Genomic DNA, 21,526 nt, shown 5'->3' on the forward strand with positions numbered 1-21,526 from the left:
GCAACTTTGTTGAGCATAGGTTGCACACCCCTTTGGGGCAACGGATTTATCCTCTATTGCACAATATTAAAGCTCACTCATCTGCTCATGCTGGAGCCCTCATACCACCAGGCAGAGGACACTGAAAATAGCCGTGCGCTCCCTGCTTGAAAATTAGCAAAGCTGCAAATATCACAGCAAGAAGGGCCAAGAATTTGACTGCCTCAGCATTGCAACGTCATGGCAGCTGAACTCGAGGCCAGAAAGAGTTTGACTGCTGAAGCTCTGCCTCTCCCCAGCCCAATAAAGAGCCAATTGCAAGGGGACAGCAAGACGTTATCCTGATGTCTTCTGAAGGAGTGGCCTCATCTGAAACCAAGGAAGGGCTGTGCAATGGACGTGTTTTCTCCGATAAAGGCAAAAAGGTCAGGCCCGCAGCAATGGATTGCAATCTCTGGGGTGGTCTTCATACATATTCAGACACGCCGGAAGCCCCGAGCGTCCCACGAGACCAGACCTCTAAGAATTAAAGAAACAGGGAAGCAGGCGAGATGCTGAAGTGTAGAATAGTAATAATACAGAGTCCAACAACAGTGGAAATGTAAAGGATGGAGAAGTCAGTGTGGTTTCAGCCCGGAACAAACAACCAATTGTTGCAGGTGGTGGGAGATGGAGGCCACATTAAAACCAGCCTTTGATCATTTTGGTTGCCCTAAGTAACCAACTAACTAAACTACCTGCAGACCATTGATTATGTTAAGGCCAAACATGAGAGGCAAGATGGAGATTTAAAAAGAATAAGGTGAACTCCTATGTCCAGTACCCTTATCTCATATTACCATACCTGGAGTAAAAAAGCCACCACTGTAGCTGTTTTGAGTTCCAAAGTCATGAAAAAATTTGCACAGATGGTGGATGTTTCTTGGGGGAGAGAGGGAGGGGAAAATTGGTGTATGAGCCACTAGGAAGCAAGCAGGATCCATCATATCTAATTATTTGTTCTTAATTGTCAGGGAAAAGGGTGGATTGATGAAAAGCAGCTGGGTGATAACATTAAGTTTTCTCAAAGCCAAGAACTGTAGTAGATTGAAAGTTTTGCCTTTTCATAATCCACGGACTGTTAATTATCTAAACACAGGTCCCTTGGAGCTGCCAGAGTGAAGATTAATTAGTTTTTGAAAGAATAGCTAAATTGATGCCAGAAAAAGGGGGCTTGGGATTGGAAATAATGGCTGAAAATTAGCCAAGCCTCTTTCTTCATTTCTCTTTGTGGGGCTCCAGATGAGATTTGTCTCTGCTGTTTTGGTGGAGAGGAGCCATTAATCAAACAGGCAGACGTTCCTTCCCAAAGTCGGGAACGCGGCGGAGTGGACGACAAAATCATCCACACGGATGGGAAATGACGAGAAAGCGTAGCAGATTCCGTGCTGCATGGATCTGCACAGGTTCCAGCTTTGTCTCTGCAAGCCATTCTGCATACATGCATTGATAAGACTTGACTACTGCAAGGTGCTCTGTGCGGGGCTATTCTTGGGGGCCTGGTCCAGGGGTCCAGCTGGTGCAATACACTACAACTAGGCCATTGATGGGGGCAGAAAAATGCTAGCGCATACTCAAAAGCTTGCACTGGCTTGAACCAAGCCAGGTTCGAGTTTCTTGCATTAATTTACAAGGCCCTTAGCAAGTTGGGCTGAGGGCATTGCAGGGGCCTCCTGAGCCCTCATATCCCTTGTCTAATCATCAGGCCCATGCAGAGCTTGCCTGCATCCCAGAGCTGCATACCCTCCAAATGTCCCTATTTTCCAGGGGCGGTCCCGAAATTACGAATGCTATCCCGGCTTCGGATTTGATCCTGGAACGTCCCCCATCATGCCACTGCTGCCGAGTTTGGGGAGGCGGTTGAGTCAGCGCTTGTCCTGAGTGACGGCAGTGGCAGCACTGGCAGCTGCCAGGGAGTACTCAGTTGCTTCCCCGTGTCTGCTGCCGTCGGCCTCCCCACTTGGGCATCCCATAGTGGCTGCTTGAGAGTGGGTGAGGAGGAGGAAGAGAGGCTGCTGGTGCCAAGGTCCAGCCTCTCATGACACACCAACTCAGAGGGGTAGGCAGAGGGCAGGGTGTCAGGAACGAGCCAGCTCCAAGTGAAGTTCTGCAGCCAAGTGCAGAAAGCAGCCAGGAACAGGGAAGCTTAGATGTTAGTCAGGCAGGGGAGAGCCGGCAGCTGCAGACTTCAGCTCTTCCTGACCTTGACGGACAGGCTGATAAGGCAATAGCTGACAGCAGGCTGGCCAAAGCTCACAGGAAGCACAAAACGGAGCGAACAAACTCAGAGGCAGCCTCTCAGACCAGGAAGAGGGTGGAGCTGATCCACTAAGTCTGAAGAGTCGGCAAATGGGAGGACTGATAGACAGGAAGCAAAACAAGAGACGTAAGGGTCATAAGTTCAATATCTTCTGGTGTCGCCGGAAAGCGTCTTCAGAAGGGTCATCTTGAGTAGTGATGCTGGAGGCTTTGTTATAGCTGTCTGGAGCTAGCTGTTTGTTTTTGCAATAAATCTTCCTTTTTAATTACCTATGCTTACTGTGTTATCAAGCTGGGAACCTGGACTCCTGACACAGGGCCACCCTGGGTGGGAAGAAAGAGGAAGTGAAGGAGAACACAAGGAGTATTGATTTATTTATTCCCTTAATGCTTTGTGCGTCTAAGTCTAATCTTGCCCCTTTGCTGAAATTTATTTACTGGTGCGTGTTTTACTTTTTGTAAATCTACCAAATAAATTATAATAAAATTGGGATTAAGAGGTGTTCTCAGGACGGTGGAGGGTATGTGTCTTGTGTCCCGTTAGCATGGTGGCAGCGGCACTTCTTCTGATAGGAAATGCTTGGAGGGGGGTACAAAAATGGGGGGAGGGTCAGTCTGGGGAGAGTGAGAAATGTCCCTATTTTTACCTGAGGAATGTTGGAGGGTATGGGGCAGTTGTCTTGTTAGAATAAAGTTATAAACTCAAACATAAAAGCAGGTGGTACCTGGAGGTGCCCCCCCCAAACTGCTTAGCCTTTCAAGGCCCAGGGCAAGTATACTTGGCTGCTCCCAACCTTCTGCAAAGACCTGCCAATCATTGAGGTCTTGTGGGGAGGCAAACACTGCTAGTGGTTCACCCGCGGCTCAGTTGCACAGCTCGTATTGACCAGAGCAGGCATAGGCAAACTCCAGCCCTCCAGATGTTTGGGACTACAATTCCCATCATCCCTAGCTAACAAGACCAGTGGTCAGGGATGAGGGGAATTATAGTCCCAAACATCTGGAGGGCCGGAGTTTGCCTATGCCTGGACCAGAGCATTCAAGATTGCAGGCTCCATTCTGAACAGGTGTGTGTGTTTCTGCAGGGAGAAAACGGCTGTCTGGTGCAGGAGAAGGAAAGACAAGTTGAGTAATGGGACATAGTTACTCCTGGCAAGATCTGAAGAGGGCAGTCTGTGCAGGATTCGTGTGTGTTTGTGCACGAACGCACGGGCGTTCATGTGTGCAGCGAGACTTCAACTGCCTTGGGTCCTGCTCTAAGTCATTTTTTATCCTCAGCCAGCAAACAATGAAAAATCCACCCCCAAAAAAACTCGGGAGGGAGGTGATGGCAGCAGCAGCAGCTTGGCTTTTCCCAGATAGAGAGAAGCTATTAATCTATGGCAGGTCCAGCAGCCAAGTGAGGTACGCAAGCATCCTGCAACACCACCACCAGAAGGCAATGTGTTTCTTCAAGCTCAGTCAGAGTTTTCAAAGATAACAGAAGACATCTTTTTTTTAAAAAAGGTGCATGAGCTCAAATGGAGACATGAATACATTCCTTCCACCTGGTCGGGTGAAAAAGACCAGACAAGTCATTCTTCAGATGCAGGAAAGGAACCTCTTCCATAATACTAGAACTTAGTGAAACTGAATATTGGAGATTCAGGCCAGAACAAAGAAAGGGCTTATTCACACAGCATATGGTTATGCGACCCGTGAGCCAAGGAGATAGAAGACATCTGAAGGTAGCCCTGTAGGAAAGTTTCTTTTTGTTTTGTTAAGTTTTTATATCTGTTGGAAGCCACCCAGAGTGGCTGGGTCAACCCAGTCAGATGGGCGGGGTATAAATAATAAAATTGTTGTTATTATATAGGATGTCCCTATTTCCATTAGAGGGTATTAAACTATGGAACTTGCTCCCAAAGGAAGCAGTGATGGCTACTAACTAGGGTGGCTTTAAGATAGGATTAGAGAAATGCATAGAGGAGACAGCTATCAACCTCCATTTTACAATCAGATTGTGTATATGCGTAAATAAAAAAACACATACTGTTTCTTGAAGCCACCACAGTCTCTACTGACCTTTATTCCAAGGAAGCAGAACTCCTGGAACCTCTTGAAGATTGGGGTTTAGTGCAACAATACAGCGTACCTCGGTTTTCAAACGCCTCCGTTGACGAACATTTCAGTTTTCAAACGCCATAAACCTGGAAGTAAATGCTTCGGATTTTGAACTCGCCTCAGAAGTCGAACATGAAACACGGCTTCCGTACTGAGGCTTCCGTACTGAGTTTTTGGTTTTCGAATGTTTTGGAACTCGAACGGTCTTCCGGAACAGATTACGTTCAAAAACTGAGTTACCACTGTATTTGTTATTCACATTTAAGTTTATTTGATGTCTTTATTGCAGCATGATTAAAAACAAACAAACAAAGCTAGTAGCCACCAGCCCATCCAAGATTACTGAGCAAGTATCTTCAGCTAGCAAACAATATTTGTTGCTGTTTCCCCGCGCCCCCCCCCTTGAGTAGAAGTAGTGGCACAGCAATAAAACTGCTTGCACATTTGCAATGCTAAGCAGGGTCTGGTATGGTTTCAAATTGGATGGGAGACCTCATGTAGAGATTCCTGCCTTGCGGGGGGGGGGGGGTTCGACTAGATGACCCTCAGGGTACTTTCCAACTCTACGGTTGTATGATTCTGCGACGCGACAGTGGCCTCCAGCCCATCAAATATGACCGAGCAAGCATCTTCTTCAGACAGCATACAAAAGCTTCGGGACAAGGTCATTTGTACGAATTGCAGCAAGCCCAAATGTGACAGAGGGTAGACAGAGGGAACTAGGAAACGTCAAGGCTAGACAGCATCCCAGCATAATGCCGTATCTTTAAAGCTACAGTCACTGCAAGGCGTCAGAAACTCACCCCACCCTTACCCTGTCCCCCACCCCCTTAAAACCTCCACCAGTGCTTTGCTCTTCCTGATTGGCTGACGTGAATCCTGAATGCACAGTTGCCTTTCCGCTTCTAAAAAAAAAAAACCTAGCAAGCAGATAGGTGTGGAGAGGAGATAAGAGAATCAACCTCCTATAGCAGCCTCTTATTAAAGCAAGTCTGGCGGGGAGATCATATCTCTTTCCCTGAGATATCATCCAGTTTATCCTTGGCTGTAAGTTGAATTGAAGCCTATTAAGGGGGAAGTGAGATAATCAGACTCTCCTCGAAGTAAGACTGTGGAAACAGAGGTGGATCAGCAGGCGGCCACAGGAAGATAGTTGGATCGACAAACTTAGCTTACGGGGAGGGGGCTGGCAAAGGATGCCAGTTTCTTCATGGTGCTCATGCCAATGTTTGAAGCCCTAAACAACTTAGGCTCCGAATACCCGAAAGGCCACCTCCTCCGGTGGCATGCGGTGAACATTTTCGTAGGGGAACAGTTAGGGCCAGAGACGCACATGAGCAGGGCCGGCGCATCCATTTAGGCGAACTAGGCAATTGCCTAGGGCGCCAAAATGGAGGGGGTGCTGGCCAGGCTTGGGCGGGACAGGCGAGCAGCAGCTTCTCCGCTACAGTGGAGAAACTGCTACTTGCCTCTCCACCCCCCCACCTCCCGCTAAAGCAGGCTTTGGTGGGGGGTGCGGTGGGTGCCAGAAGGTGGTTCGCCTAGGGCGCAAGAAGCCCTAGCACCGGTCCTGCACATGAGCGTCGCTGCCCCCTCCCTAAGCCAGGCAGAAGCTGCAGGCTTTAATGCTCTAATTTACCGGGAACATTTAGGGAACTAGCCTAGTCCCTCCATCCCACTGAACGCACACTTCTGACCTCCTTGCCTACAGACTCTCCAGAGTACTAAGATCAGCAGAGGGTGCTTTCTTGGTAGTTCCAGCTCCCTTAGAAATTCGGGGGGGGGGGTGTCACCCCTCCGTCGTGGAAAGCCCTCCTCACAGAGGTGCATCTGTCTTCTTCACTGTGCAGCTCTCGGTGAATGCCGTCCCAGTTTCTGATTTGATACTGGAATGTCCTGCTTTTCCTCGAGACGTCCCTATTTCCATCGGAGAAATGTTGGAGGGTATGGTAGGATGACCCTATTTTAATTGGAGAAATGTTTTTTTTTGGGGGGGGGGTTGGAACAAGACATTCCCCAGGGCTTCATGTTCAGCCGGAAGTCACTGAAATTCAGGTCCAGCACCATTGCCGTTATAAGAGGACAAAGTTCATGGAGAGTTCCAGTATCTCTGTTTCTGGAAAAATAGCACTGAATGGGGAGAAATGTTGGAGGGTATGATGTTCCTGTGTCTTACTGAAAGGGCTGTAGCTCAGAGCACCTGTTGGCATCTCCTAGAAGGCCTGGGAGAGACCCCTGTTTGAAAGCCTGCTAAGTCAGTGCAGACCACTTGTGAGGAAACTGTGACCATCACCCTTGACCATTGGGCCATGATAGCTGGCGCTGATGGGATAAGTAGTCCAACAACATCTGTATGGCTACATGTTCCCCATCCCTGGGTGGATAATACTGAACTAGATGGGCCATTGGTCTAACTCCGTATAAATCAGCTTTTCCTGGGGATTAAATCTGTTGTATGCCAATGACTGAGAGCCAATTAAAAGCACCCATTAGCCCCCGCTGAGATCTTTATATTTTAAAGTGTTCCTTTTCAAGCTGCGTTTCTCGGTCTCTTTGTATTACAGCTTCAAAAGTCATCCGAACCCGAACCCCCGCAGTGGGGCGAGGGGGAGGGAGGGAAACACCTGAAGACAACCAACTTCTTTCAGCGATATGAATTGTGTTACCTGCACGCAAGGTGCTTTGATCCTCTGAAACTGTTACATTTCCCTCAGGTACCCTCGCTCTCTGGATGGAAATAATTTCTGCTCTGTTCACATTAAAAATAAATAAATGGGGACCTACTTAGAGCCACCACTAGATCTTGTACTTTTTCTAAAGAGTTTAATAGCAGGTAGGAGACAGAGAGCGAACTGGATCAGGGTCAGAAGAATTCGGGGCGGGGGGGGGGGCAGAGAGTTTTTACCCTTATTCAAAACTTGCATGTTTCTCCTCTGGAGCAAAACACAACTTGGAGGGGATCCTTACAGGCAATGCACAACCCAAGAAAGTGCGGATCTGTCTTCTCTGTTCCGCAGTGATGAGCCATTTGCTTATCTTTCAGAAAGGATTTTACCTGCAACCTAGTTGGAACCAATGGCCCATCTAGGTTAGGCTGCTTATATACAGTAAAGAAGAGAAGAAGAGAAGAGTTTGGATTTGATATCCCGCTTTATCACTACCCGAAGGAGTCTCAAAGCGGCTAACATTCTCCTTTCCCTTCCTCCCCCACAACAAACACTCTGTGAGGTGAGTGGGGCTGAGAGACATCAAAGAAGTGTGACTAGCCCAAGGTCGCCCAGCAGCTGCATGTGGAGGAGCGGAGACGCGAAACCGGTTCCCCAGATTACGAGTCTACCGCTCTTAACCACTATACCACACTGGCTTTCCAGTGGGGGGGGGGGAGAGAGGACCCTCCAAGTGTCCCTATTTCCCAGGGACAGTTGCAGATTTACAGAAGCCATCCTGGTTTCTGATTTGAACCCAGAATGTCCCGCTTTTCCTTAGGACGTCCTGATTTTCACTGCAGAAATGTTGGAGGGTATGGGACACAGACCTGTCCTGGCTTGTGTCCAGATCTGGGTTGTAAGGAAGATATTTTTACTGAGGCAGAGAAGAGTTCACAGGCTCAGCAACAGGTCACAGTGGCAATATGCTATTTCCAGTGTCAGAGGCAGGATGCCTCTGAGTAGCAGTTGTTGGGGGGGATGAAGGGCGGAAGGGAGATACTGTGGCAGGAAGGTAAATGGTGTTTCCGTGCGCTCTGGCTTCCATCACGGTGTCCCGTTGCGCCAGAAGTGGTTTAGTCCTGCTGGCCACATAACCCGGAAAAAGCTGTCTGTAGACAAACGCCAGCTCCCTCGGCCTGAAAGCGAGATGGGCACCCAAACCCGTCGCCTTTGGCTGGATTTAACCGCCCAGGGGTCCTTTACCTATTACCTTGACATTTATATATGTATATTTTCTACACTTTATCACCCACCCTTCCCCCTAAGGTGGGTTACAATTAAAATGCCAACATTACTATTAAAACACAATACAGTCGTACCTGGTGTTGTGTTCGCTGCGGGTTGCGAACGGCGTGGGTTACGAACGTGCCGAACCCAGAAGTACTGGAACGGGTTACTTCCGGGTTCGGTGGTTTGCACATGCGCAGACGCGTCAAATGATGTCACGCACATGCGCATAAGCGCCAAATCGCATGGTGAGCATGCGCAGACATGACGCTTGGGTTGCAGACTGCTCATGATGCAAACGGGGCTACGGAACAGATCCCATTTCCATCCAGAGGTACCACTATATTTAAAAACAACTTGAAATTGCAAAAACCAGGTGGGTCCTAAAAATAAGCTAGCCCTAGCCCAAGTGATGCTTTCCACACACCCCAGAAAACCCACTAAGAGATGATGATTTCTCCACAAAGCCACATTTCTCTGCAAAATCCTGCTGCTCCCTATACAAGCAATGGTTGCTATCAGTAAAGAGTAAATATCCAATCAGAGCTGCAATTGCCTTGACCCTAATTGCACATTTGCTCTGCCGCTGAGTGGCTAATTGAGACATCCCATGGAATGATAGAGAGGGAAGCAATTCCAGAATGGGGGAAGGCATTGGATTCGTTAGAAGGCAGAGCAAGCCAGTTAATCCTTCTCAAACCGGCCTACGAACTACCATGGAGATGTCCTTCAGAATTCACTCACACACACACACACACACACACACAAACACACACCAAATTTGGTTGCCGGGTTGCAGGTTTGGGATTTTCTTCCACAGGACTACCTGGAAACCTGAGAACGAGATAATGCGATGATCAGATGAGCTGTGGCTATTGGTTGATGGCAACCTGGCCCCTTTGATTTCATGATGATTCAGAAGGGCCCACAAAGGGTGGCGTGCTTTGGGCTTTAACATTTCGGCGGTGCCCTGTGAAACGCCAAAAATCTGTGATCCCCCAACCTCTCACCTTCCATTGTTCATCGTTGTTGTGGTGCCCTCTTGGCTCGGCACCCAGTGCAGGTGAACTAGTCACACTGCCAAATCTGCCTCTGATATAGGGCTTCCTGAGTCTTTAGGTTGCTGTGTTTGTTGAAAGAAAGAAAGAAAGAAAGAAAGAAAGAAAGAAAGAAAGAAAGAAAGAAAGAAAGAAAGAAAGAAAGAAAAGATTGTGTGATTGAAGAAATAGAGGTGATGGAGAGGGAAGAGGTAACAACGAAACTATTAATTTCCTGTCCCAAGGAATAGAGAAGAAAAGGGATGAGTTTCATAAATTTCATTGCAATCTGTCAGTCTGGGGTCACAACAGCTAAGCAACAAGAATTGAGAAAGGTTTTTTCCCTTTTCTTTGTGATGGACAATGGGTAAGTGACTGCTCTCAAGAAGAGGGAGCACGCATCAGTCTTCCCTATCTGTTTTGAAAGTCATGAGCGTTCATCAGCGTTTCTGAGCAAATTTCTCCCAAGTTACGCCTTTTTGTGTGCAGTTTATCAAATAAACACACGTTTGCAGGGCCTTTCCCCGCTAACACCACACAGTCTTTGCATGTCATTTTCTCTAATATAGGCATTTTATTGCAGATTTTATCAAAGGATATGCATGTCTGTACACAGTGCTTGGCTGCAGGAGGACATTGCCAAATTCAGAGAAGAAAGAATTTCAAAAGATGGCTGCATTTCAGTTGGTGTACTCTTCAGGAAAGCGAAAATAATAATTAGGTAAGTTTGCCTTTAAATCCAAACTGAATCAAATGTTTTCCCTGTCACTATCTGCAGGCGATCAACTTTATCTTCCTACTGTCTGAAGCATCATCTGCTGATTTCTGCATATCGCAGTACTGTTAATTAAAATGCACAAGAGCAAGTGAGTCAGTATTCTTCCTGCGAGTTGGCAACCCCACTACAATTATTCAGAGGGGGAATTCCAATGAATTCAGAAGGACTTTACTCCTGAGTTAACATACCTAGGGGCAAGGTTTTCAGGCACCTAAAGGTAAAGGTAAAGGGACCCCTGACCATCAGGTCCAGTCGTGTCCGACTCTGGGGTTGCGGCGCTCATCTCGCTCTATAGGCCGAGGGAGCCGGCGTTTATCCGCAGACAGCTTCCGGGTCATGTGGCCAGCATGACAAAGCCACTTCTGGCTAACCAGAGCAGCACACAGAAACGCCGTTTACCTTCCCGCTGGAGCGGTCCCTATTTATCTACTTGCACTTTGACGTGCTTTCGAACTGCTAGGTGGGCAGGAGCTAGGACCGAACAACAGGAGCTCACCCCGTCGCAGGGATTTGAACCGCCGACCTTCTGATCGGCAAGCCCTAGACTCTGTGGTTTAACCCACAGCGCCACCTGGGTCCCTTTTCAGGCACCTATTGCTAGCTAAAATATTGCTGGCAGGTGAGATTATTTGATAGCACCAATGTTGGACATGTGACCGAGTAGGTAAACAACACCAGCCCTGAAACAAATTGCTGCCTTTCCCCATCAGCGAATAATTTAACATTTCCCATTGAGATAGGATTTGGCTGAAGATTTCGCTGATTAAATCATCAAGACTATAATCCTCCCTAACATCACCATGAGAGCGATGTGAAAATACAGATATCAGCTACTAAGCCCCAGCTGGGGGAGAGCAGTCATCTCCCAAAGGCGAGGCCTGTTGAGGATATGTTAGAGCTGGCAAGAAATAGCGATTCAACCCAAAATTTGTGGCACGGTCCCAGCCATTCAGGGGAAAACACCTTTTTTGCCATTAAAATTCATCAGCTTGTTTATTTGGGAGTCAATCTGAGTGCCTACAGTGCTCTTCTGATCAGATATGCTCATTCTATTAATCTCTTGTTTTCCTTTATATTCTCCCCCCCCCCCAAAAAAGCTGACATATTATGCATTTTAAAACTCTGGAACTACTTTCAGATAAAGCATATTTAGATTTTAACGAAGCATCACCAGGGCAGTTTGTTAACAGATTCAGGTACGTAGCCATGTTGGTGTGACGCAGTCGAAATAAATAAAAAAAATTAAAAAACTGTCCAGTAGCACCTTAGAGACCAACTAAGTTTGTTCTGGGTATAAGCTTTTGTGTGCATGCACACTTCTTGAGATACCTTTGTTAACAGTGTTTCACAGATTGTGACTGTTTTACTGGTGATTTGTTCATTGTTCTGTACCATTTCCGCTGCTTTTGTGACGTTCTATTATGTTCTATAATGTTGTTATTATTTATTGTTTGTTAAGCCCCTTTGGGATTCATTTGAATCAAAAGCAGCACAGAAATATAATAAATCAAATCGATCTCCACTTTTTTTTGCTACACAATTAATTACTTGGGCAGTCAGATCTGTCCATTATTGGGAAGGCCCAGGAGGAGCTGCTGCCCCTCAGAATCTGCTGCCTGAGGCAGCTGCTGCACTTTGCCTCACAGTCGGGTCCGGCCTACCACCCACATGCAATTTCCACCTATGAAAGCATGAGAGATGAAGCCGCAACGAGGCTTGTGCTGTCTCTACCAAGTTTCTTTCATTTAAAATCCAGCAAGGATGCAGGCTGTCTTCCACACATGAAACCACCTGGCAATTATGGATGTCAGATTTAAAAGAGCAGTCACAGCAGCTTCTGAAGCAGCAGTGCAAGGCGGGCATCGCGCCGCTCTCAAAAATATTATGTCTGCCTTACGTAGCTGATGGCAAGTACTGCACATTCCAACGAGCCCATCACTGAAACAGCTGTCAGCCCTTCCCTCTCCTCCTACATTTAATCTTCCTTTATAAAACCGCAACAGCACACATCAGTGTTTGTTTCTGCATATTACTAACAAAAGGAATCATAAACATTTCGACAGGGGATGGGAACTGGGTGGCGTTCCAGGCATGCTGCTGGGCTTTTCTTAGCTGTGGTTCCTGCACTGCCAGAGGTTGGACTAGATGAGACTTAGGTTCCCTCCCGACTTTACAGTTCTATGATTGAACTCCCATCACCTGCCACCTCTACCTGCCAGGCTGGCTGCGGCTGATGGAACTTCCAGCCCAACAGCATCTGGAGGCTCTGGTCTAAACCACTGAGCCTCTTGGGCTTGCCCACGATATGCTGTGGGGATGTGTGTGTTCGCAACGTCACAAGTGCTAGCCTGTAGGCATCCCCTACAGCAGGAGGTAGAGGACCTGTAGCCCTCCCAATGTCCCTAGATCAGTGTTTTTCAACCTTTTTTGGGCAAAGGCACACTTGTTTCATGAAAAAAATCACGAGGCACACCACCATTAGAAAATGTTTTAAAAAATTAACTCTGTGCCTATATTGACTATATATAAAGTAATTTTTCAATTTTTCCCACGGCACACCAGGCAACATCTCACGGCACACTAGTGTGCCACGGAACAGTGGTTGAAAAACACTGCCCTAGATTACAACTCTCGTCTTCCCTGACCACTGTCCGTGCTGGCGAGAGCCGATGGGATTTGGAGTGGCCACAGGTTACCCACACCTGCTCCACAGGTAGCTTCCCCTCGGTTCTAACTGACTGAGCTGCAAACGTGTTGTTTCGGAGACCACCCTATGAGATAAATGTCAGTATTGAACGCAACGAGTGCTTTCCAAGCTGCCCACCTGCTGCTCTTAAAAAAAATGTGCATCCGTCTTGTATAGCATTACTTTCGCCCCTTCTGGGTCTCTTTTTTCCGACCGGTTCGACACACTGAGATTTTCCCCCTTTCCGCTCAGCTCTGCGCACCTGCCTTCTAGTTACCCACAGGACTCAAGAAATCATTACAATGACTAATTTGATTTCATGCCAATTCTCTCTGCCCTCCGGATGACATTGCAGAGAAGGAGTAGCCCATTTGCATTCCCAGAGTGGAGGAGGGCGAGGCGAGAACGGTGATGGGCGATCAGAGTTCACAGCGTTTCAGGTGGCAAATGTCTGCTCTACAAGCCTCCCCTCCCACCATCTCATTTTGATTAGTTATGCTCAGCCCAGGTGGCAAAATGTTAGTACTGTTAAGTGAAATGTACACACAGAGAAAACCACACACACACACACAAACACACACACAATCTTTCTTTCAGTGATCCTACGATAAGCTTGAGGTTCTAAAGACAGCCATCCAGCTGGCATTCTCTCCAAAGCCAACCAGCTCACAGGCAGCCAAGGATACTTCTGAACAAGGTACAGCATCAACCTCCTGCTTGCCTTTATGTTAAAAGCAAAAAGCAAAAAAATGCAGCTACATGGCATTGCATCAAAGCTTCCAGATTTAAAACAAAACAACCTATTCTTTTATCTTTCTTGCCAAGTTAAAAAAAAACCTTTCCAATGATTTTTTAAAAAAATACATGTTTGCATAATCATAATAATATAATAATAATAATTTATTATTTAAACCTCGCCCATCTGGCTGGGTTTCTAGCCAGGCAGCGCCCACGGGTGTCGAACCACTAGAAGCGATTAGGGGATCTAAGCAATGCTTTGGTCGATCGTCCCATCAATATATTTATTTACACAGCTTCATTACCGAAGTTTCTAAGCCAGGTACAGAAAAAATGAATGGGTTTCTCAAAAACAAGTCATGCCAGACGAATCTCTTTTATTTTTTTGATAAAGCTATAAGCTTGGTGGATCAGGGGAATGCTGTGGATGTAGTGTATCTTGATTTCGGTAAGGCTTTTGACCAAGTCCCCCATGGTATTCTTGCAGAAAAGCTGGTAAATTGTGGGTTGAATGAGGTAACTGTTAGGTGGATTTGTAGCTGGCTGATTGACCATACACAAAGACTACTCACCAGTGCTTTTTTCTGGGGGGACACAGGGGTATGCACATACCCCTAAACATTTTGTGAATTTAAGTTTGGCCTCATTGAAGGGCAGAATTTCAATATGAGTAGGAAAATGAGGGTACCCCTAAACATTTTTTTTAGAGAGAGAGAAAAAAGCATTGGTGCTCACTAATGTTTTTTCATCATCCTGGGAAAAAGTGGGGTGCCTCGGGGTTTTGTCCTGGGCCTGTTGTTGTTCAGTGTCTTTATAAACAACTTGGAAGAAGGAATTGAAGGGACGCTCATCAAATTTGCAGATGACACCTAACCAGGAGGGTTAGCTAATCATGTCACAGAAGACAGAATCAGAACTACACGTGTGAATTTACCTTTTTACAGCAGGGGAGTTTCTACACCACCACCCATCTCTATGCTCCACCCAGACAAGCAAGACACATGAATGACACATTCCAGCCAGGCAAAAACACTTGAGGGTGCAAAGCAGGGCCGGTTTGTGCTGGAGAAGAGTCCCGAGAGGCAGACAGAGAGACTCCACAGGGCTGCATTTGGCCCCTAGACTTGATTTCCCACCCTTGATATAGAGAAACAAAAGGGAAGCTGCAAGAAAATGTTGCAGTGCATTCACACCTCCTAACTGCAGCGCTCCTGATCTGCCCAGTCAGGCAGAGCATTCCACTCCTCCATCTCCATTTTTCGTTTGCAACTGGCCCCCAATATTCCTTGCATAATGAGCATGCTCAACCCCCATTAGGCTTATTTGGGGTGGGAGGAGCTGCTCCATTTTGCACTCCAATGCCGGCCCTAAGAGTAGCAGCTGTACAATCCAATATACAACCCTGATGGACAGTTTTGAGGATTTACAAGGGGATTTAAAAAATATTCCATTTATAATCGTTTCTCCCCTAGCTGTGCGAGACAGACAGGCAGACTACCAGGGAGAGATCGGAGCTGCCATCAAAAGCTGCCTCATTTGTTTCGGCTCCGAACGGAAGATAATTGTGCTGCTTATGAATGCGGATGCCGTCTTGCTACCCATTCCGGTTGCCTCCTTAATTGCTTCGTGTATTATCCTCGCCTTGTTTTAATCCACTGTAAGCTGCCGTGGAGATGGCGTGATCAAAAGGTGGGCTTCAAATCTTCAACACAAACAAAAAGAAAATGAAGTTGGTGCTGATCTCCTCCAGCTTTTCGCTCTTGGGCTGGTTGTTTAACCTGCGATCATAAGCCGCTCTAATTCCAGAAAAGCAGAAGGTGACCTACCGGGGGCCAGGTTCAAAGTATTACCATGAGTATATAAAGTCCTTAACAACTTGGGACCAGTTTACCTACAAGAGCATCTTGCTATATATATGTCCACTTGACTACTTGGATCAGCAGAAGTGGCACTGTTACAGTTACCACCTAATACCTTTGTAAAAAATTGATCTTTTAGTGTGGCTGCAGCTACACTTTGGAACTCCCCGCCTATTGATATCAGGCAGACACCCTCACCATAAGCTTTTTAGTGCCTGCTCAAAACATTGTGTTTTAGACCAGGGTTCAGCATACTTTTTCAGCAGGGGGCCGGTCCACTGTCCCTCAGACCTTGTGGGGGGCCAGGCTATATTTCTTTAGAAGGAGATTGGGCCGGATCTGGCCCCTGGGCCTTAGCTTGCCTACCCATGCATTAGATCAATACTTTCAGCACTAAAAAATGGACAGGGTATAAATGATAAAATGGACAGATGGACAGGGTATAAATATTATTATTATTATTATTATTATTGAATAGGACGTCCCTACTTTCATCAGAGAAGTGTTCGAGGGTATGTAAATCTTTATTAAACGCCATGTGTGCAACTGTACAGGTTGGGGAAAGTGCCCAATTCTAAATCAAAAGGATCTGAGCTCTGTACTTCAACACAAAGCTGGGAGGGGGGGGAGAGAAGATATTTCCTGGGGGATGTTAACAGGCTTTAGAGGAGGCAGAAATAAAGTTGGGGTGTCAGAGGCAACCCCCTCCCCGGGATAAAAAGAGGTGAAGGACAAGCACCCATTAAAGAGGCAAATGGGAGACGAGCTCCAGTTTTGCCCGCATGCATTTCTGTGCTTTCAAGGGAATCAACATGACATTTTGTTTACAGTATCACGGAAACCATGTCAGTGTGAAACTGGAAGCACCGGGTGCAAGTAAAAAACACACTGTTGGGTGTGAGACAGGCAGGCAAGCAGGCAGGGTGCTGCTGCCCCAGGTAAGACATAGGAAAGATTATTTTTATTTGAATTCCCAGGCTGTCGCTTGTTTTTAATCTGGTCAGCTGTCTTCGTTGCACATAATGAATTGACCGGGATTTTTGGTATTGAGGGATGTATCTGTTTGTGTTACTGATTGAATGGTATATTTCAATAGGTTTGTATGTGTTTGTTAATATATTGCACTCTGTACTTGATTGCCATTTCGTGATTCACTACAAGGCAATTAAGAAATGTTGTGTATGTGGGTTTTGGTTTTTTTTGTGTATGTATGAAAGATACATGCGCACACACAAACATCTGTTGCTCTTATGTTCTTAGGTAAAGGGACCCCTGACCATTAGGTCCAGTCGTGTCCGACTCTGGGGTTGCGGTGCTCATCTTGCGTTACTGGCCGAGGGAGCAGACGTACAGCTTCCGGGTCATGTGGCCAGCATGACAAAGCCGCTTCTGGTGAACCAGAGCAGCGCACGGAAGCGCCGTTTACCTTCCCGCCGTAGCGGTACCTATTTATCTACTTGCACTCTGACGTGCTTTCGAACTGCTAGGTGGGCAGGAGCAGGGACCGAGCAACGGGAGCTCACCCTGTCACGGAATTTCGAACCGCCAACCTTTTGATCAGCAAGCCCGGCCTAGGCTCTGTGGTTTAACCCACAGCGCCACCCGTGTCCCTCTTATGTTCTTAGTTTGCATCTAAAGGCAGTTACCTAACTTGCACTTTCTGAAACACAGCCGTCCTTTGACACGTTCACTTCTCTGAATTTTATAATGCAGTCTCCTCCAGCCAAGTGTGCAAAAACGTGTATCGTTGGATAACGTGTCCATATATTAGTATGGGGGGGGGAACACACAACTAAAATGTATTGTATTAGGGAAAACTGCTTTGCCAGACATGTGTATACCAGGCAAAAGTTGTGTACAAACATGTGTACACCAGGAGAAAATCGTACAAGAATGCTGAAGAATTTCTTGGATCTAACCAAATAAACAAAAAGTGATGTGGAAATAGGGAGAATCAAACTGAAGAACGGAAAAATCTGTCCAGTTGTGACTCCATGACAGGTCCTTTCCAGTGGTGGCTCCCCAGTTTTGGAATGCCATCCCTAGGGAGGTGCACCTGTCTCCACCGTTAACCTTCAGGAGGAATTTGAAAACATTTGTTTACCCAGGTGAACTTGGTGGCTGAAGAATAACTCTCCTGGCAAGCCCAAGATCATCTGATGGAAACAATTTTTTTAACCACTCTTAGGTGGTTTTCAACTACAACTGCTTCCTGTTTGTAATTGTAACTGCTTTTAAATTGTTTTAACCTGTTTTGGATTTTTCTTTCCCATTTTGTTTTTAAGTTGTGTGTCTGTTTGCCACCCTGGGCTCCTTGGGGAGGAAGGGCGGGGTATGAATGGAATTCAGTAACATTTTTTAGAAGTTGAAAAAATGAGGAACTGAGAAATACCAAAATCAACAGGTTTGGCGATCCTTACAGTCTTTCCTAACACCTTCCACTCTGTAGTTAGGCCTTCCTAAGGAGCCTTCAAATGGGCATTTTGCCCCTTGTGCTTTATTCCCGACATGCAAAAACCCTTTCGCCTGTGGCAAGTCCTTTTTCAACGGCTGGTTGATTAAATTAGCTTTTCCCGTCCTTGCAGCAAGGAGAGGATTGGAGAGATGGCGCCAAGGAAATTCCATGCCAATTTCTGCAAGGTTGTTTGGCACTCTGGGGGGATAAAACCACAGAGGATTATCCTTTTGCGAGAGGGGTGGCAGTGAAGCAAACCTGTGTGCTCAGAGGGTGTGCGGGCTGGAGCCCCAACTGCAAACTACAGGGAATTGTGGATTAAGGGGTGGGGAGATGTAACTCTGAATTCCATCCACACGAGAGAACACTAAAGAGATCCACCAAGATGGGGGCTTGTGAAACTTTACTTCTGCAGCAGTTTTCAACCGCCCTGGCTAAAATAGACCTTGTCGGCAGTGTTTTTTGCTGATCTCGGAGCAATTGCACTCTGTACCGTTTTGCTGTGCTGATCAGTTAAGCTTGCTCAGCCTCTAACATCTGTTGCAAGAATCATGGCTGCAGGGGGAACGTTATCCTCAAACCATCAGGGCTGGTGCGCAACCCTCGAAAACAGCGAAGCATTCATAATCAGCTCCGTTTGGGATACGCAGTTCTGGAAGCAAAAAGCCTCTCGACTCTCTATGCCGCTTCTAGCATAAAACCTCTTACCCCCAGCCTTCTGAAACCTGGTGAACATGAGATGCTTTAGGCCATGACTCTTAGCAGCCTGTGCTGGCACATTTACCAGCACCTTAGAACAGCATTTGAAATTTGCCAGGCGTGTTTTGCACCATGCTATTGGCCACTTGCAACCAAGGGAAGATGCCCGGGTGCCAGGATGGTGCCTGACGTCTCCACCATCTGGAGGTGCGTGCCTGAAGATCCTTGGATCTTTCCTGTTTTCACACACTTAGCAACACATCCTGTAGAATTCTATCCATTATATTTTATCTGCACAACAAGAATTAATTTCAGGAACCCAAAAAGTTGCACTGAAAAATACAAATTTTGAGCCATCTGGCCCCAAAATGTCAACTAGGCATTCCATTTCGGCGGCTGCAATCCTGGTTTAAGGTGCCCTATGTGGCCTGGCTTATAGATCTGAGTTTCTAACACAGCCTTAGAAGCTGTGAACCTCTGGTGCTATATAGGAAGCTGCCTGTTGTGTGCCCAGAGTGGTATATTGAAAGGATGAAGCAAATTCCACAAGGATAGGTTAAATGGCCACTGCAGCCAATGGTGCCAAACACAGAGATGGGGAATGTGATCTTCCAGATATTGCTGGATCACAGCTCTCATTATCCTTCAGCATTAGGCATGCTGGCTGGAACTGATGGGAGCTGGATCCCGACATCTGGAAGGCTATATGGTTTTATTTATCACATTTATATCCCACCTTTTCCCCATAGGAGCTCAAGGTGGCGTACATGGCTCTCCCCTTCCTCATTTAATCAACCACCCTGTGAGATAGGTTGGGCTGGGAGGCGGCAATTGGCCCAATGTCACCCAGTGAGAGAGTGGGGATTTGAACCCTGGTCATAGTTTGACATGCTATCCACTACACCACTGCAGGCTCCCATCCCCAGCTATAAGGAACCTTCGTGTTCAGAACTTAGGGACCTGCCTGATACTGAGTCATACCAGGTAAAGGTCGAACAATGGACACAGACTTTCTCTGACGCTCTTGTATGTTATCCTCGACCCACAGATGGAACAGAGCGCAAATCCCTTTATGCATAAGGGGCCGAGCAATAGAACAGGGGATAGTATACCTCTGCAGGAAGGGACGAACAGCAGGGGACAGCAATTGCTTTCAAGGCCTGCTTTGTTGCCTTGGCAGAGATTTCTGACAGGCTGAACACATAGCCTTGCTGCCAATTCCTCTCCCCGAACACCACACTTGTCAGAAGGCTGCCAACTCGGCAATGATGTCCACAAACAAGATTGGAAGAAAGCAAGTGATTTGAAGATGCTTATACTGCAAATCGGCAAAATGCTTTATTGATTTGCATCCTCACTGCACATAAGAATTTGACTCATCCTCGTGCAAAAAAACCCCCAAATAAATAAAGGTTGGCACCGGCGTAGAAGACCCCAAATAGGGTTGGTGTGAGCAATCAAGGATGAATTCCGCCTTATTTCAAGCCCCAGGCTGAAGGAAACCCTCCCACCCACTGTCCTGCTCTGCTAAACACAACGCTATCCACTCTCAAGAAACAAAAGGAATCCTTCCAGCAAGAGGAAAGGCTAATGTGAATCCATAACAGAATATTGAGCTGTCCTAAACAAAAAACTCATTTTTTTACTTTTTTTTTAAGGCTTCCTTTTGGAAATTTGCCTTTGGAGATCCTAAAATGGTCAGAACCCCTTTTGAAAAAAGCAACAGAGCACAGCCCAGATCTGCGGCAAGCACATTTGCTTTTGTTTCTTAGGGTCAAGTTCCCAAGGCAGCCTGAGAACCAGTCCTGACAGGGGTTGTTACTTGGCTGCAACATGACTGCTGGTGATTCTGGCAGGGGATGGGTGGGAATTCAACCACATCTGAAGGGTCACAGGCACCCCCAACCCCAGAATAAGACGGAATGCTTTCAGGCACCAAAAGGGAGCCTCCTTTTCTACTATCGATGCCGCTGCTCATTTTTTCCACCCTGCCTGCCTTCTCCCAAAAACTGATTCTCCCCCAGCAACCCGGTGAGAAGCTATCAGGCGATGTAGGACAACTGCCTAAAAGAAGCACACCATGGACTAGTTACTTAAAAGGAAGCAAAAAAAAAAAAAAAAAGGGAAGTCTAGACTTGCATGCTTCTGGCTGCCCTCCATGCAGTATGTCAAGAAAGGGCTGTGGCTCAGAGGCAGGTCACATACTTTGCATGCAAAAGGTCCCAGGTTCAATCCTCTGTGTCGGCTGGGAAAGGACTCTAGAGAGTTGCTGCCAGACAGTGCAGGAAAAACTGAGTCTGACGCAGCAGAAGGCAGCTTCCAATGCTCTGTAGCAGGTACTTCCAACCACTTTCACATCCTTGCTTCAATTCAATCGCACGCAATTTATTCGGGGGAACTGGGCTCTGAAGCAAAGGTGAAAGAGGCAACAATTTTGATAAGGACAGATATAAAACGGAGGTCTCAAAGAGAGAGTTTGTAGCAAGAGAGATTGATGTACAGCTGGATGCAGAATCCGATGCACTCTTGTTTGCTGGCAATGATTTAAAGGCAGCCAGGGAGGCAGGCAAATGAAGTGTCAGAAAGGCCAGCGGCCTGAACCACAACCCCCCAACTCCAGGGTTCAGATTAGGAGATTCTAACATGGACCTCATTGCTGTAGCATGACTGCCATCTGGCTGTAGCAAACGGGAAATGACACATGGCAGGTTCAGGCTGAATAAGGAAGGAGTGCAAAAAAAACCCGGACCCTCACAGGTGTCAAAAGGAGGGCTTTGAGGATCCATGCAATTATTGCATTGGAAGAATGGGCAAGAGTTAAAAGAGGTGGTTAATCAGGCCTGGTTCAATCAGAATTCACAACATAGGCTGGACTGGGACAGCCAACAGCACTGGGGGAAGAAAAGCAGACACCACACAGCAGGTATCGAGATAAAAAGTGTTTTGCAAGCAATTTCAC

Source organism: Lacerta agilis, chromosome 17 (assembly GCF_009819535.1).
Source record: "Lacerta agilis isolate rLacAgi1 chromosome 17, rLacAgi1.pri, whole genome shotgun sequence".
NCBI classification, from domain to species: domain Eukaryota; kingdom Metazoa; phylum Chordata; class Lepidosauria; order Squamata; family Lacertidae; genus Lacerta; species Lacerta agilis.